At 41.1% G+C, this 18,423-nt stretch overlaps 1 protein-coding gene across 3 annotated transcripts in view; it reads left to right on the top strand.

Annotated features, from left to right (window-relative positions):
- SAMD12 (sterile alpha motif domain containing 12) overlaps positions 1-18,423 on the top strand; it is a 183,980-nt gene that overhangs the window by 124,804 nt on the left and 40,753 nt on the right. The window contains exons 5-6 of one of the 3 annotated variants that reach the window (XR_012774557.1): positions 6,966-7,061; positions 7,952-8,008. The exons of the other annotated variants lie outside the window; for them this stretch is intronic. The gene's annotated coding sequence lies outside the window, so the exon portion shown is untranslated. Of the gene's footprint in view, positions 1-6,965; positions 7,062-7,951; positions 8,009-18,423 lie in introns of those variants that run through there. 3 annotated transcript variants of the gene reach the window in all.

The raw sequence follows: 18,423 nt of genomic DNA, 5'->3' as shown, positions 1-18,423 counted from the left end.
TGCACTTGGGTCACAACAACCCCATGCAATGCTATGGGCTTGGGGAAGAGTGGCTGGAAAGCTGCCCAGCAGAACAGGACCTGGGGGTGTTGGTTGACAGCCAGCTCAATATGAGCCAGCAGTGTGCCCAGGTGGCCAAGAAAGCCAATGGCATCCTGGCTTGTATCAGCAATAGTGTGGCCAGCAGGACTAGGGAAGTGATCATGCCCCTGTACTCAGCACAGGTGAGGCTGCACCTCGAATACTGTGTTCAGTTTTAGGCCCCTCACTACAAGAGAGACATTGAGGTGCTGGAGCGTGTCCAGAGAAGGGCAGCGAAGCTGGTGAACGGTCTAGAGCACAAGTCCTGTGAGGAGCGGCTGAGGGAGCTGGGGTTGTTTAGCCTGGAGAAAAGGAGGCTGAGGGGAGACCTTATCACTCTACATCTACCTGAAAGGAGGTTGTAGAGAGGTGGGGGTCAGTCTCTTCTCCCAAGTAACAAATGATAGGATGAGAGGAAATGGCCTCAAGTTGTGCCAGGGGAGATTTAGATTGGATATTGGGGAAAATGTCATTGCTGAAAGGGTTGTCAAGCATTGGAACAGGCTGCCCAGGGAAGTGGTGGAGTCACCATCCCTGGAGGTATTTAAAAGACGTGTAGATGTGGCACTTAGGGACATGGTTTAGTGGTGGACTTGGCAGTGTTAGGTTAATGGTTGGACTCAATGATCTTAAGGGTCTTTTCCAACCTAAATGATTCTATGATTCTATGATTCTATTTATAAGACAATTATTCTAATAGCAGTGGCTAAGAATATGAACTTTAATGATTTTAATTATTTTAAGATTATGCCTTCAAGATCCTTTGATTTTCTGCCCTGGTAAATATTCACATGCTGTTGAAACCAACTTAGTTGAGTAAACCTTTACTAAACACTTGTGGAAGTCCTTCCATCATACTTCTAACTTTATCTGAATCCTATGAGCATAGGACCAGGGATCTGCTTAGAGATCTGCCTTTGAACTTCAGGGATAAACTACATGTGAGATTGGTTTTCCCAGCCAGACCATGGTCCATTTAGACCAACATTCAGCCTTTGGCAGTGGCCCAAATGAGCTGGTTAACCAGATGTACAATGCTACAGCAATTACAATGAAAAGCACTACATCCCATCACTCCAGGCATCTGTGTTAACCACAGAGTTGTTAGAATAGGAGATGCCCTTTTATTTCATTTGCAAAGAGATGACAAATGTTTACTATTAATGGTTCCCACTATATGGTTACAGAGGAAGAGGAGAGAATCCTTTCCTAATCTTCTGCAGGCAAATTTCTCCTCTGAGACGCTGTTAGGTCCCAAATTGACCTACTGTGCTTGTGGTGTGGTCCAAGTATCTTTTATTTAAACTATTTTTGAGAAAATCCACTGAGTCTGGATTGCTCAGGAGACTCTTAGTGGTCTCTGTTGTCATTTGCTTCCATGTAGCTGAAGCCAGAAGTAAACAGATTATTAAAATCAGATCGGATGGCTTAAGAAATGAATATGCTTTTCTAACATGCCCACTAATGGACAAGTCTCCCCATCCTGCCCCACGAGGGCATCCGCTCTCCTCGAAAGGCCAAGCAACTCACTTTCCAAGGCTAGTCAGCCTCTCCTCCTTGGATATGATGCTTCCTCTTAGGGTCAATTTAGGAGGCTGGGAATTGCATTGTTTGGGCTTTCTTTTTTGCTCATATCTTACAGGTTTCTTCAGCTGAAGAATAATTAAGTCCTCAGGCTTTGTTTTGTTGTGGTGTTTTGGTTTTGTTGGGTTTTTTTTTGTTTTCCAGGAGATGTGTATTAAAAATCAGATTAGCTTTCGTCTTTCTACTACTTGATAGTGATTTATACTGAGCCCAGAGACAACCTAAGGGACACAGAGTGCATATGCACAGTCTGGTTGGGTCAAGAGATGACCTTTCTGAGTTCCTGTCTCCAGAGGAAGCAGAATTGTTTAGTCTCTGGGATGCGAACAGGGTGGTGCTGAGAGACAAACTAATTTTGGTAGCTTCATGCAGAAAAAAACCCCTCTGAAACTTAATGACCTTCTATAGGGGAAAAAGGCTTTAGGCATGAAGATGCAAGCAGAAATCAAGAAGATAGTCATCTGGGGAGTGGAGACAATACAGAAGAAGAAACAACTGGAATACACTGTATGTTTGAGTTAACTAAAAGGTATTATTTTGACATAGAAGCAGAGTTGACAGAGCAGGTAAGGTATGATTTTCAACATACCACATCACTGTGTTTAAAACACAGCTCTTGATCCTTCACAAGGAACAAAGAGTGATTTTTATTAAGGAATACCTAATGGTTGGATATGTTGCACATCATCAAAGGCATTGAATCAATGCATTAAATTCTGAGAATCATCAGATGGTATATTATAAGCAAGAGGAAACTGGGGAGCATAGTAGGAGGTTACATTGAATTTGGGGAAGAGGGGTACGTTTCTGGCAGGAACAACAAGAAACTCAAGTTATTGAGATTATGCTGAGGAAGGTCCTCAGACTTGTATGGTTTTGTGGGTATAATATTTGAAGAGCTGGATCTGGTTTAAAAAACAAAATAAAGCAACTGTTTAGAATGTTTTTATGAACAAGTAGTTTTCTTACACGTACAGATTATGCCAGTATTCATACAAGAGTGAATGATGGCGTGGCATGGGGATGTTTGGGAATAGAATTTTTCTGTCTCACCTTGGACCACATAGTTTCTTAGGGAAAAAAGTCTAGGTTGAATACTAATGAAAAACAGGTTTTTCAGGTGCGAGGTTTCACAGATCATGTAGTCCATACCTTTGCACTGAAACAAAATTAGTGCATAGAATTTATAGTCATATCTGGAAAATGGATAGAGTTATTTTTAGTTGGCAATATTAATGGTTTGATAGCATATCAGATATGTCAATTATGTAATGACCTATTATAATACTAACTGGACATATCATGTAGCAACCATAGAGTTGCTGAAGGACATGAAAATGGGATGGTAACTTACTCAAATTAATTTGTATGTCACCAGCCCCTGGCCCATGGACTTTGGTGGTGACCAAGAGAAATAAGCTTATTCTTACAGAGATGGTAAGGCTGCAGATCTGCAAGAATACAAGCCTGTGTACTGATCCTGAGTATTTGATTCATCTCTGAGTAGAGGAGATGACATTGTTCCTATACCACTTCGGGGGCTCTGATATTGGAGGCTGTCTTAATGCAGAGATTGGGACATTGTGCCAAAGCAGCTACTCAGAGAATGAGCTGCTGTGGGTCTTCTCTAGCTGGTATTCCACGTTAGACAGGCGGTGCTAGGTCTTGCTGAAACTCCCACTGTGCAAAAGGCTAACAGATGCTTTGGACTGACACAACAATAATACCAACTTTTTATGATATATATGCCAGAGGAATTCAACATATCCCTGAGCTAGCTCAAGCCTTTCTATATTCCATTTAAGAAATATTGACAAAATGGGCCACATTATCACTCAAATCGTTAATATATAACCTATAAAAGGACCTGGGCAAAAAAAAAAAAAATAAAGGAAAAACTCTAAACCAAACCTATTTTCTGCTCCTATGCTCCTTCTGCTGGTTATGCAGAAGCAGTAAACAAGCCCTATTCCCAGAGCTGCGCTGACAGCACTGATGATGGTGGTGCACAAATTAGGAGGTAAACAAAAAGCCGTGTTAATTTCAAGCTCCATTAGAAACACAGGCGGTAAAAAAAAAAATCAATGTCTCCCAAACAGAAAAGGTCAAAATTGGTAGGGAAAGAAAGTTGGTTTTCCAGTAGGTATAAGACATTATTATTATTATTATTATTATTATTATTATTATTATTATTATTATTATTATTATTGTTTAAAATGGGTGTAAGCAAGAATAAACTACTGGACAGTGTCACTTTAATGACTCATACACTGAAAATAAAAGGCTACCAAAAATTGTTTTTACAGAAAAATATACTCAGCTTTGGCTCAGGTTGAAATTCTTGTATTTAAAGGCAGGTTTCTATTTTAAATTTTGCCTGAAGGTTCTGTGGAAGGTTCGGTTACATTTATAATCTTGGCATGACACATTTGAGGGATCATTCTTCTGAAAAGTGTAATCATCAGATTTCACTGTTTTCTCTTGGCATAGTCTATTCTTGGATCCAAATCCTTGGGGCCTGTTAGTTTAAATTTTAGGCTTTGTTGTGCATCCAGATTAAGTCTGGAAATACATGTGTGTCATTTTGTTATCAAGTCGTCTAGCAGAGGATGACAGGAAGAACAAATACTGCTTTATATGTTTCCATTTTATGGTAGTGTGTCACCTTCAACTCCGCTAGCATTAAATGTTTATCACTTCATGTGATCTTTGCTTTGCATATTAAACTAAATTTCACATGGCCATGTTAAATTATGTATATTGATGGAGTTCTGCGGTACGGTGTTAGGAACCCGTTCTTCAAACGTGAATGCATATGCAAATACCTTGGCATACAAACACCACAAAGTATGACCTTACAAGAGCAAAGTTACTCACTAGCTAAGTGTTTGAGGAACTGGGGGTCTTAGCATGGCCACAGATGTTCTGAAAAGTATTTTTCTTACACTTACTCATTATAACTCAGCTACAGTTATACGTATTTAGTGTAACTTCCTTTGATCAAGAGCAGTGTTTGGAACAAGGCTGTTAACGCTGCTTTGTTCTCCAGCACCAGCTAGTCACAGCATATTACTAATACTCGTTAGTGTTCATCCCTGTGTATTGGGCAGTATTCCCCTCCACAGAATAGGACAAAGACACAGTGAGTTCAAAGACCATGTTTTATATATAAAAATTGGGCAGTATTCCCCTCCACAGAATAGGACAAAGACACAGTGAGTTCAAAGACCATGTTTATATATATATACATATGATATTTTATATATAAAAATATCATATGTATTAATGTGATATTTAGATTGGTTCGAAACCATCTTCCAGAACAGTATGGTCAATATTTTTGTAGCAGAGTCAGGATCTCTGTAGTAGAGAGCACAGTTAAGAGATACAAAGTGGTCCCAGCTCAACACATTTCCTTCCAAACAGCTGCATCTCCTCCTTGTCTCTTCATCTCATCCCTAAGACACAGCTTGCACTTCTAATTATCATTCCCTTCAGTGGACATTAGCATGCTTGTTAAATTGGCCATTTGTGTCCCAGAACTCCGCTGCCTGTCCGGTGACTCACTCAGACCTGCATTTTGCACGCCCTTGGGGAGCATGGAGCAAGTTATCTCTGTACTTTCAGCTTCTGGTCCTAAAACTGTTGTGCATCAAATTCAGTCCTCCTTTATTGCTTCATTAACCACTTAAAACTGCAGTTGTTGTGAGGAAAAAGTGACTTTAAAAGAGGAAGAAGTCTAAAGGGATGTGTTCTCTCCTATGGATTTCAACATCTTCTTTGTTTTCTTTTTGTATTTACAAATTACCAGGTGCCTTTTCCCCCCTGGCTGTGCTGTCCTGCCAACCTTACCTACCTGCCTCCTGTTTCTTAACGCATTCACCACCAAAAGAGACTTACTCTACCTGACAGTGTTGTAATTAAGGCATGAAGGTAGCATATAGAAGTCAGTTCACCCATCCATAGTTGCACTGGGAGTATATTGCTAACAGTAGTCAAGTCTTGTTTGGCCAGGAAAGTAAGTAGTAGTGATTTGAGGATGTGTAGAAAGCTGATACGTTGAGTGCCAGTTTTCAAAAGTCCCCCTCATCTGTTTACTTTCATGTTCAAGTTTCAGCTCTCTGGGTTAATGATCGCCTGTTTTGAGAACATGACATTTGTATTTATTTCAGAAAATGATACCTTTTGTCTCTCTAGAGTAGACAATGTTGTGTTCTGTCAAAACTTCTGTTATAAACAGCCTCCCTTCTGCAAGTACGAGGCCAAATACTGCCCCTTGAAATCATGAGAAGCTAACTTCAGTGAGTCTTGGGGTTTGGCTAGCTGGTTTTTGTGTCTGTCTGATAATAAATTATGAACATCATGCTGAAAAAGACTTTGTGAAACTAGTCTTCATGACATCTAAGTAGTAATGACTTCAGTGGACCTTGAGGGCATACAAAGCGCTCACCGTTTACTACTACAGTGAATTCTTTCACAAGGCTTTCCTCTTTTGCAGCACAATTAATTTTACGTTTCATTTACTGACACTGGCATGCACTTAGCTTTATAATATTAGTTAAAATTGGTTTATGATGTCAGTCTTATTTTTAGCACACTGAAAGCAGGGGAATAATTGAAATGTGCTGTTGTACAATTTAGGGCTTGTGGTGGACTTGGAGAGATGAGGATGTGCCATTTCTGCTTCAGTCGGCCTAGAGGGAATAGCTCTTCTCTTTAACATTTCATTGTAATCTTTCTGATGATACCTCAAAATGTCAGCTTGTGCCTCATAGCTTAAGTTAAGTTCTTCCCAAAATAACTTCTGATGTACCTCAGAAGTTTAAAAATTAAACCTCAGCGATATACACCAATAACATTTGAATCTGAAAGGCTCCTGAAGTTCAGTATATCATTTATTTTGTTTTAGTTCTTTTTTCAGTTCTAAGTTCTCTCCTGTATGTTAATACCAATGAGTTGACTTTATAGGCTGCCACAGCTCTGCTGGGCATGCTGAAAAGCTTTACCAGGTTGTGGTGTTGTATTCTAGTGAAGTCTTAGTAACTTTCCAGGATGAAAAGGAGTTAAGAAGTATTTTGTCTGGAGTTCTCTTGCTTGCTTTATATGGTAGCGCTTTGGTTCTAAAACGCCTGTTTTTCTAATGAAATTAATTTTTTGCTTTTCTACAAAGAAATGAATGCATTAGGAGTTCAATCAAGCAGTGATTAAAATCTGGTTTGGGGCTCTCACTGATTTGCACAACCTTCCTTAAATCTTATGATGACTTGGAGAAAGGGACATTCATACATGTTTCCTATCAGGAGTGATGTCTCATCAGAAGTTTGAAGGAGGAAGAACGCACTGAGACACCTACACATGAATGGCATCCTGCTTGACTTGCCTTCAGGGAAAATAACGTGCGTAGATCATAAGGTTTGCTCTGTCTTTAGAGTTTATGGAACATTTGCCTCTGTGTTTGCTTTTTCCTATGAGATAAAGCAACCACTGGGAAGCACTGAAACTCAGTGTATTAGGATGCACAACACACAGAGCTCAAAGAGCAGTAAGACCTTCATCAGCTGAACGAGTCAGTCCACGTGACCTGACCTGACCTTACTCACACTTCTTCTGTTAGAAGAGTAGGTTATTTGCCAGAGTCATTCTGAACTCTCACTATGAAACATAGTTTTTCTGCTGTGCTCATATCTAAAAGCTATCTATTTTTATTGCTGTCCCCATCTGAGATATTTCAGGCTAATGAAACAATATGATTGTTTTTATCTCCAAAGTATTTCATTTCTACTGAAGAATATCATACAGAAGAATGCAAATCTAAATCTGAGCAGTTATCTCTGCTAAGCTGCTTTTAAAAAATGAATTAGCTTAGTAAAGAACTGGCAAATACATGCCAAACGTTTTGTGAGAATCGCTGATTGTGAAGTTTTGTTAAACTGCGCTTTCTCCAAGCATGCACAAAAATAGCAACTTTGGAAATCATGAAGCTGTGTCTTTTTCACAACTGAAGCTATTATGAGGCTGCAGGCAGCATTCTCATTCCCTCACTTCCCCTTCGAAAGCTGAACATCATCTCGGAAATGTGAGGAAGGAGTAAGCATGGTGCTTAATGTGACTGGCTGCTCAAGAAATAGGTACTATTTGCCATTTTAAGCGTTAGCCAGCAATTAGGGTTTGCAGCACTGAGTCTCATTCTGTTTTCATTAATGAGGTCATTAACAAAGATATGATACAGTCTTTTCCTCCTGTTACACATGCAACTCAAATAATTGAAGATTTCAAATATTTTCAGGCCAGTATTACTGTCTTTATGAACCTGCCTCTGTGATGCCTGTAAGCACAAGCGAAGTGAACTTCTGCAGTCTTCGGGAAACTGCCCCCCCCAAAGTGATTGGAATCCTTTTCAGGCCTGATTCTTGTGTATATATGAAACCTAAGCTGCTCCTCTTTTGTTCCAGCCCTTCTTAGGCTCGCTCCCTCGCTGGCAGCTTTTATGGACTGGCGAGGTCATTCCCCATTGCTGCAATTCCACCTCTCATCACCCATGTCTGAATGATGGTATCACCTATGTTATTCCTTGGGAAGAGCTCCCTGAGAGCTACCGCAAAGTCACTCCACAGTCTCCTTCAGATCCCACCTGATGACTGTATCTCTCTGGCTGAAAGTTTGCCAACATTTGAGCTACTGAAGTGTGCTGACTGCTTGCTGTCTTGCTGACCAATGTCTCAATGTTTCCTTGTGTCTCTGCATCTGCTGTGTTTGTATTGTCTTCGGGTATGTCTGCACTGCCTTCTGCAGCATGATGTGGAGAACCAGGGAACCAGAATCCAACCAGGGAGCTCAGAGGAGTCTGCCTGCAGGAGGAAAAGCTTTGTGCTCTGCTACCGTAGCTCCTTTTCTTGAGCCAGCTCATTTAAACTTGGACCACTGTACCGTACATTACGCTCTAGCGCACAGACCTTCTTTTTGTTTTGTGTTGGGAATGCATTTGGCATGAGGAGTAGGGGAATGTTTTCATTACTAACAGGTAAATATGTTTTCACATGAATTAGACAAGCAATGTATTTGTATACATTACAGAGCTGCCCTACAATGACAGAAAAAATCATTAGAACTCACCTTTTCTTCACTGGTGTGCTGCTTGTGCCCCATCTGGTTTGTCTTGCCAGGCTTCAGGACACATGCAGTGTTGTAAGTGTAGGCTCCCTTCCTCTCTTGCAGTTCTTAAAATAATACAGTTATTAAGAGTATAATGTAAGAATTTTAATTTCTCCACCATTAGAGGCTGATCTCAATGAAACTGCCAGTTTGGCATTTCCCTGCCTCCTGAGTGTTTTCATAAATGTATTAATTTACAGAAAATCCCTACTTTTCTCTCCTTGATGATGTTCAGGTTGGACCTAAGAAATGCCTAACTGTTCTGCGATGTTGATTTTTCTTATTAGCTTTCTAGAAAAGTAAAGGGGAGGGACAGAATACAAAAACTTGACATTTGAAGATGTTTCCCTGCTCTTTTAGCTGTTGTTTTGTATTGCTGTTGTACCTGCCAGCCCCTGGTGAGAATGGCTGCATATGCATAGTAGAAGGCAGTGGCTGTCCTAAAGAGCTCACCTCCTAACCAAGACAAATGGTAGGAAGCATCGTCTGAGGGTTGCTCCTTGGAGGATGAGGCGCAGAGGCTCCAAACCACGTGCTTTAGGTTGCGTGGGAAATCTGTGCTGGGACCAGAACCGAACGCCAGCTCCAAGTCCCTCCAGCCTCTAATCCTGAGAAAAAATCCTCCTCTTAATGCTTTTCAAAACCCCATCAGGTAAAGCAATTCTCTGAGAATTCGTGTGGGCAAAAGCGAAAGCAATGCTGAGCTTCGTGGCTCCCTTCCTACCTCTGCGCCACTTTCAGGAGCACTAATGAGACCTACCAGCCTTTTTCGTCCGACCTATCCACGGAAGACTGGAGGAAGATGTGATTTATTAGCTAGGACCGGGATGGATAGCATCATAAATCTTCTCTAGACGGCAACAATTAAAGTTGCCAGGGCTCTCTGCTTTGCCACATGGAGTCCATGTGACTCTGACCAGATTTGACCGGCTTATTCTGCTAAATGAGGGTGTTGAAATGACTGTCTGCAGTTTATTAATAAGTGTGTAAATCTGAACTATAAGGGGAAAAAAAGATGAACTGGTGCTAGTATATCTGTGGCATATACTTAATAATAAAACTTAAACTCTTATACAGCCTGATACAAATTACTTGCTCTACTGCGCCAGTTCTGCCACAGCTACACATTTCATTTTTGTGATATGCTCTGCGACTGCTCGGCTAATAAGTGCTGAGAAGGGAGAGTAATAGATAGATAGATGCATCTGGTATTTATAGAGGACTGTTTTAATGGCGCTAAAAAACTGATGTGCTCAGCGTTCCTTGCAGCTGCAGTTGCGTTTGTGTCAGTAATCCTATCAGGAGGGTTGCTGGTTTCCAGAGTAATTAGAACCCTGAAGCAAATAAACACCAAATGAATTCTCTTCTTTTGAAGTTATCTTTTTTTCCCCTCTTTTAAATAGCCCTTCTCTGGTATAATTATGTACCAGTCATTATAACATTAAAAATCATTTTAAGTGAATGAATGCTATTTTTGTTGTTGTTGTTCCTTGCTAATTATTATGAACTAATTGTAATTTAGGATAGTCTTCTAAAAATCTCATTTCGTTACAGAATGGCTACTGACTTAAACTGCTTCCTGCCTTGATCTCAGGGAGAGGCAGCAGCTCCAAGCTGGGTTCATCTAAGCCGGTCTGGTGGCTTGTAGCACATGTGGGTGGAGTACAAGTTGTTGCTCAAAGCCATTTTGATAAACTCCTGCCCTTCTAGCATTTAAGCCATAGGTTAAGTATAAATTCACAATACTGTATGCTTGCCACCAGGGAAGTGATGACAGAGATACTATATGATAATGTAGGGAGGTAATAGCCTTCCTATCTGGCTTTTTGTGACTGTGTCTAGGATAATACGTTGAGCCCCGAGCAGCTCGTTCCTGAAAAAACACTGGCAGGAGTTCAGAGGACAGTAACAACCCATGCAGTTGTCTGGGGAGGGTTTGACTCTAAACTGTGGTATCATCACCGTTTATCTTGGTTACTAGTCTTGCAACATTTGTGGCTTCAGTCAGATGTTTTGGATTTGTGCTCTGCATGCTGAGTTACGGTGTATAGGCGCTGGGTCATCGTATAAACTCTGTCATCTGGTTTGCATTTTTTAGCTCTTGTATTCAAACCAGTTTCAAGATTAAAAAATAGAATAATAAGGATCAGTTACACTACATAAGCAAGTATATATTAATTGACATTTACTGGTAATGAGGTATGAGAATGAAAAACCCACCCCACCTCTCAGATCCCAGCTTGAGTTTTTAAGATTGGCTGTTAGAAGAAAAATGTCTTTGTACTCACAAATTGAGCACATTCAGCCCAGAGTTACTAGCACATAATAAACACGGAAACATCTAGTGACACTTTCTTTAATGGACTCATTCTTTAGACTAGAACCACAGCTTTTATAACTCAGATTCTTAAAATGTCTTTTATAATGTCATTTCTTAAACAGCCATAGCTTCTGTTGTCCTGTAATGGCAATTCTCTCCTACCAAGAGGACCAAGATGGTACAATGCTCTGGCTGTAACCTGGCACGTTTGCAGAAATACCTGAGAGAGATGATGTGGAGATTCTAAAGCTTCGGGTGGTTCAAGTATTTCTAAAATGCAGTTCAAAGTAGAGTTCAGGAGATACTTTTATAGCATTGGCTGTGCTCAGGACTTCCCTCCTTTCCTCACCCCTCCTGCAGTTGTTTTTGGGTGAGAGAGATTTATAGCAATAGAGCAAATTGCCATGTTAAATCTGAGCTCAACTTTCAAATTGGTCGTCACCAAGCAGGGCCATATATACACAAATACGTAAGGGAAAGATAAGCCAAATGTGCTAACGCCTTAAGTCAATGCATCTGTGATAGAGCACATAAAATCCTCTAAGAAGAATTACGATGTTGTGAGTTATGACTACTTTATGCTTGAATGAAAGCGTCCACTTGTAGGTTTAAGGGACACAACCTCCTACACAATGACTTCATTCTTTAGGGTGATTTACCTTAATTTTCCTCAGTGTTTCCATGTTTTGGATTGGAGCTCATGTATGCTGAATTATAGTGTATAGACCTTGGGTCATCTTTTTCTGAACCCTGGATTTTATCTGCCTTTTTTACCTCTTGGCTTTGAAAGGCATCTCCTGAGGAAAGAATGTGGTTTTGTGCTTGTGATACCTCTCAGAGGCTATTGAGATAATGGTTTCTTGACAAGGAGGTCTTATGTTTTTTTGCTAAGTCTTTTATTCCAATTGTGATAAATTTGTGCTGTATAACAGTGAAAATAAAACCCCCGTAGTTTCTTTTGAAATGAGCTTAGGAGTGTACCATCCAAATGCCTCATGCTGTCATAGAAACCCTTAACACCTACTGTTGCACACACTTCTGCTGATCCAGGAGTTTTTAAGCAAGGAAAGCAAGATATGCTTCATAGATGTGTATCAGCCCCAAAAGGAAGAGGGAATCCATTTAGAGGTGAAAATTCTGTTTCCAGGAAAAAATGAAATTACTGCAGAAGGTCTTAAAATCTTGCAGTGGTCTGCCAGGTGGCAAATCCTGGAAAGATATCTGATCACAGATAGCACTGGTATGTCTGGTACAGGCTTCTGACTGATATTTCAGTCAGCTAGATAGAAGTGAAGATAGAAATGAAGCAGAGGTAAAGACTCTAATCATCAAAAAAACACACCTTCACACATACACTATCTCTCATCCAAGAAAAAATGAACATAGCAGTTCACTTAGAGTCACAGCAGGCACGAAAAACTAGTTTCCTAGCCCAGAGAAAAGTTAACAATATAGAAAAAGATGCTCTTAATTAATTGTTGCTCTCAACAACACATTAAAATTTGAAGAATTTAGATTCAATTAATGGGACAAGAAAATACTTTTTTAAAAAGCCAGACTGTGACACTGTGCTCCTTGTGATTATTTCTTAATGATAAATAAACACACTGGTGAGAAAATTGTAATTTGTAATTATTGCACAGTGCTAGAAAGAGCAGCGTGGTAGCCAGTGCCAGGTAGGCCCTCGACAAATAAAACAGTTATTTATAGCATTATGCAATGCTACATTCTGCCAGCGTATAAAAGGAGTGAATTTCAGTGATGATGTAGATTTGGTAAAGACCATCGTGCCAACCTGTTCCAGGTTGGTTTTTGGGAGGTGGAGAAAGGAGAGGGAAGGGATAGCAACGTCTATGACAGAGAAAAAAGGCAATGAAATGCAACCCTCTTTTAATTAAAGGCTCCCACAAAGTAATTTCCCCCTTTAGCTTGTGATAATATGCTTCTGGCAGGAAGAGTAATGCGAACAAAACACTCTTCCTTATAAGCAAAATCAAGGAGGGCAGGCAAATTGTATTCAGTAGCAATTTGTTGGAGAATTTGTCATTTGTTTTTGAAGAGCGCTTTGAGTTGGACAGCAGGAGCAGGGTGTTTTGCTTGTGCCTTATGAATGGCAGCAGCAGTGCGGTTTGAAAACCTTTTAGAGGAGTCTGGGGATAGTCTCCCATGGGAAATTATGGAAAATACCTGTCAGTCTTAATGGAAACTCATCATTCCAAAAGGAGACTAATGTGCTCTTTGGAGGTATATTTTATCAGCTTTAAGTCCTCTTTGTGGTAACATAAAATAGGGTAAATACAATCGAGGCAGTGAAATCTTATAAATGTCTCCCTAGCTGGGGGAATTTCAAAAAAGAGCTACACAGGTTCCCTCTGGATATTTGAAGAGGCTGTAAATAAGTACAAAAATTGTCTTTTTTTCCTTATTTTGATAATTTCTGATACATTTATTCCTTACTGTCTGCTCAATTGTGAATCCTTTGGACTGTGCAGGACCAGATTGAGCCCATGTGCTTTATTACAATTTCCCAGGCTAACAGCACTTTCCTTGTGAAAGGACCTTTTAAGGACATATAGCCAGAAGAGGTGGGGCCCTTTTTTTTCCCGCACTGGTTAGATATCATTTTGTCTATATCCTTAGAAGTTATAGAGAAGTGTACCACTCTTTTACATGGGATGGGAGAAAATATACAGCTGATGTAACTTAATTAGTATATTGTGCCTCTCATTGTAGGGTCTTCTGCAAAATATGCCCCAGGAAGGATTTTTTATAAAAGTGAAATGCAGCATCCTATTGAGCGGAGAGGCTGAATGACCCTGAAGTGGGTCTGCAATTAGTGAGCAATAGCCAGGAGAAATTGCGCTGCATCTGACACACAATGCAGTGCTTTCCAGCCAGAAGAGACACATGCACAGTGCTAGGGAACAGCTGATGGCAAGCCTTTCTGGAAGAACAAGCTGTAACACAGCAAAACTTAATCAGTGCTGTCCTCTCTCTTTCCTGTTCTGTATGTCTTTATTTCTGCCTCGTGCATCTGCTGCTTCTATTGAAGGCATTATTTTAGACGCTAATGTCTAAAACAGGGACCCTACGGAGGAGTCTTGCAGCGTGACGGGTTTAGGTAAAGGCACTAAGCTTTAGGAAATGGCCAGAGGTTAGAGATACAATAGCTGTTGGTACTGGCAAATCTGTTAAAACTAGAGGGAAATGGAAATACAAAGACATGAAGAAAGTGCCATGCCGGTACCAAATTTTACTGTCATACTGGTAAGAGTAGGGTTAGGTTCAATATGATAGACTACCTTGGAATAATTGGCAACAGAGTCTTTCCCTTTGATCTGCTGATCCACTTTGGTCCCTTTACTTGAATAATCTCACCAGAAAAAAAAAAAACAAACAAACCCATAGGCTCTCAGCCCAGTCATCCCAGAAGCAGATGAGTTGCTCCCATTGGGCTTGTCCTCCAGCCAGGTCAGAGAAGAAGCATGCACTTGCACGTGAAAAGCAGAGGGAACAAAGGCTGGTTCTGACAGCGACTGTAATAAACCACCTAATCTTTCTGAGCTGCAGCTCTAACAATAATTAAGCAGTGGATACGTCCCACAGTAATACCAGCTGGGTTTTTCTCTAAGGCTCTAGACAGATTTTCACTGCAGAATTAGCTCAAGATGCTCTTCTCGAACTAGCATAGCTCAAGTGAGAGTGGCCACACTGCAAATGAAACCTGAGGTGCTTGTGTCCATATTATAACTTCTGAGATCACACAAAAGCATCCTTGGTGCTACTGTAAATACTCAGGCATCCCTGATGGAAGGGGTGCAACACTGCCTAGTTGTTTGCATGTGTCAAAGGTGACAGCAGGGATCACTTTACGTTTTTAGGGACTGCTGCAGTTCTGGTAGGCTCCAGCGGCTGCCCTTTCTGTTTCCAGAGGATACCCGGTCACGCTGCCGGACTGAACTGTGAAACAGCTGTTATGGCAGAGGTTAACCTCCTTTTCAGAGACTCCCCTTTTCCCCTGCCCTCCAAGATGTGTGCAGTCTGGCAGTGGGGTGGCTGCGTGTTTGGTGGAGTGCAAACCAACCCTGAAGAACCTCTTCAAGCAGCCGTTGCTGCTGCTTTCACTGTTGCCCTCAGCCTGGTGATCCCTTTGTGAGTATTTCATAGCGGACCACAGTATTTTGGGTTTTTTCTGTTGGATCAAGACATGTTCTGACCCCCCTTTGCTCTCAAGAGAAGAGAGGACAGGCAGAGACCATCCCATCTGTATCCTTAATAGAACCTTCTTCCCATTTCTTGCCCATAATTCTTTCACCCTACTACTGCAGCTGGACTTCTGGCCTTGTACCTTTGACTTACTACTAGTCATCTCACCATCTGAAGTTGTTACCTGATTCTAAGTCAGTATTACCACATCCGTCAGCTGGCATCTCTCTCAGTTTCCCCTCTTTTAAGGACATTTGGCTTGCTTCTGATTTTGTGAAGGGTGTTTCTGTTCTGCCTTCTATTTGGATTTCAAGTGTTCCCGAGGCTGCTTCTCTTCATAAGTCCGCTGGTACCTCTGACAGGGGCAGAGGCATTTCTGGCCATCCACCAGAAATACCAGAGGAGCGACGTACAGGATAACTCCTCCACCTGAAAGTCATCTTGCAAATTCTAAAACTCCTGTTAATAGCAGAGCTTCCTTTTTTTTAATGAGCCTCATTACACCTAATTTGTTCAGCTTTTTGTGAGGTGCCATATGGCATCAATGGAGAACTGGTGAAAATGTATTTATCATCTCACAAAACGTGTATAAAGATGTCAAATGCACATAATTAAAAGCTTTCTCTTTAAGATATATTCTTACCAATTAGTCAGTTGGAGCTTCTCGACCAAGTCTTATCAGCTGGCTGGCAGGGGATATCTTGAAGATATGTGTCATGAGTCAGGATGAGATATAAAGCAAATGTATCAGTAGTGCTATTTTGGGTATCACAAACTACTTTGGAGTTCTTGAAGATCTCGAGTCAAAGTTTCATTCTTATCCCTTAGGAAAATTTCTCTTGCCACAGAGGAGAAAATGAGGCACAACAGAGAGATGTTTCTTTCCTTGGTGCTGGAAGCATGCAGCCATGACACAGTACAGCCTGTGTTTTTCCCACCAAACTTGCATAACATAGCTGGAGTTGGGAGAGAAGAAACAGGTCTAGGTCTCTTCCCAGAGGAAGGCCAGGGCAGTTCAGTGGTTCCCTCCGTCCACGGAGGGCTCCGTCAGGTGGTGTGGATGAGAGACGAGCAGACGGAAGAGTGAGTGCGCCCTGGGGCAGGTCACCAGACAGTACGGACCCAGCCTCCACGCAGGTCTCCTATTGCGGGGTTAGAAGATGAATAGGCAAAAGGTCTTTCCTTGTATATTTAGCAATTGTTTGCTAGTGATAAGAGGATGTTTTAGGGTGGGGACTGCTTTCCTGTACCCATCCCCCTCGTACCAAAGCTCTACCGATGACTTTAGTAATAACTATTCACTGCTAGGGAGTGTCTGTCCTCTGTGGCGATGTTATTTAGCACAGGCTTCAATTAAACAAGCAAGCCAGGGAAAATCAGGGGTAGTTGCCTAGTAACCAATTGCCTTGAGATCTGGAAAGATACGGCAGAGTTAAGGGTTAATTTTTGCAGGTGAAAGTAGAAATGTCCGGGGGTGTGGGTGGTGGAGGTTTTAAGCTAGAAAGATCTAGGACGTGGTTCAGAGAAGAAGTAGAGTTCCCACTGGGTTGTCTCTCCAAATAACAACACAAGATGAACGGTGTTTGTTTAGTTAAAATCCACGCTGATGGAAATTTAGAGAGAACACAAACAAGTGTTTGAGGGTGCTTCCTTGTGTGTGATATTTACATAATTTGCCACAGCATTGCAACATTTTCTATCAGTGCATCTCATTCAGAGTTCAAAGCTTGCCTTAAATAAGCAGCTGCACATGGCTGCATAGCCTACAAAAAACGGCAACTGTTTTTGTACACATGTTCCCTGGGATAGCCTCATTTTTACAAGGTACCCACAGGTGTCAAATGATCTGTATGAAATACTTAAAGGTTTATTTTGAGAGCGCCAGGGCCTGCATAGAGCTTCTGAGGGCCTAACACCTCTGAAAATCAAGCAGCAATCATGCTTTTTCAAAACTTCCTGTTCTGCCTTATTGAGTGCATATTTTCCCTTCTTTAAAGCATTTTGACTAGTTTTAGAATTGGATAAACAGAGAAGAGAGACTGTTTGTGTGGTAGTGCCTGCTACTTTGTGAAAATATCCTTGGCATATGCTGCTAAACAATCCTGAACCAAAGAGCATGAATCCAGGTGTGGAGCTGAGTGGCCTTTCGGGAGACCTGCGTGTCCTCCCCCAGTACAGGGAACAGCGGTGAAGGAGCCAAGAACGAGGCAAGTCAGACGTGAAGGTACCTACGTGTGCTTCAGCCTGGACCCTCATTTACAGTGTCATCATAAAGAAAACTAATCTGCAGATATGCAGATTGATTCCCTGTGAAGGTAATCATGAACCATCCTGCGAAATCCCTTCCTTGCACATTAACTGGTGTGTGTAGTCTGTCTGCAATATGTGCTAGTTATTTTCTGTCTGGATATTAGAGTCCTCTTTTTCTTACTGGTGAAAAGCAGAGGGTAAAATTAATCCTTTCCACATGCAGTTTTTCTATCTTTGTACTTATTTGTATTATGACAGCACTTCAGAAGCCCTCCTTGTGGGCCAAGACCTTGCTGCACTCAGTGCTTTATGGATATGGACTGCAAAGATTGAAAAGGTTGCATGCTAAGTATGTCCGAAAGCAGCAGGTAAATGCAACAAATAAATACTGGAGAAAAATAAGACAGTAGCTTTCTTAAAATAAGCCACAATCCCAACAAATCTGTCAAATTTTTGTAGACATCCTGGTAAAGGAAAATCTTTATAAATTTATTCTAGGATTTTTCAAGAAGATAGTAAGGTGTGGCCTCGCAGGTGTTTTGAACAAGCTCTACCCAGAAGTTGGAGCCTCTTGAGAGAAAATCTAATTGTCTTCGGAGATTTTTTTGACTGGGTAGCAGAGGCTGGTGTCCCTGGCAGAGTTAGGATCAATAGCTCAGTAACAAATAAGAAATGATGGGTAAAGATAGGCTCTGCTCAGAGGGACCTTGAAAGTCTTCAGGCATTTCTGAGTCTGCTGTTGCAAATATGAATCCATTATCATCAAAGCGAGGAAATGGAAAATAGTGTTTGTGGCAGCATTTTGAATGGAGGGGAAGCAAGGCTAGGAG

The sequence above is a fragment of the Mycteria americana genome, chromosome 2 (assembly GCF_035582795.1).
Source record: "Mycteria americana isolate JAX WOST 10 ecotype Jacksonville Zoo and Gardens chromosome 2, USCA_MyAme_1.0, whole genome shotgun sequence".
NCBI lineage: Eukaryota > Metazoa > Chordata > Aves > Ciconiiformes > Ciconiidae > Mycteria > Mycteria americana.
The sequence above is the reverse complement of the archived record's forward strand: the minus strand, read 5'-3'. Positions and strand labels throughout refer to the sequence as shown.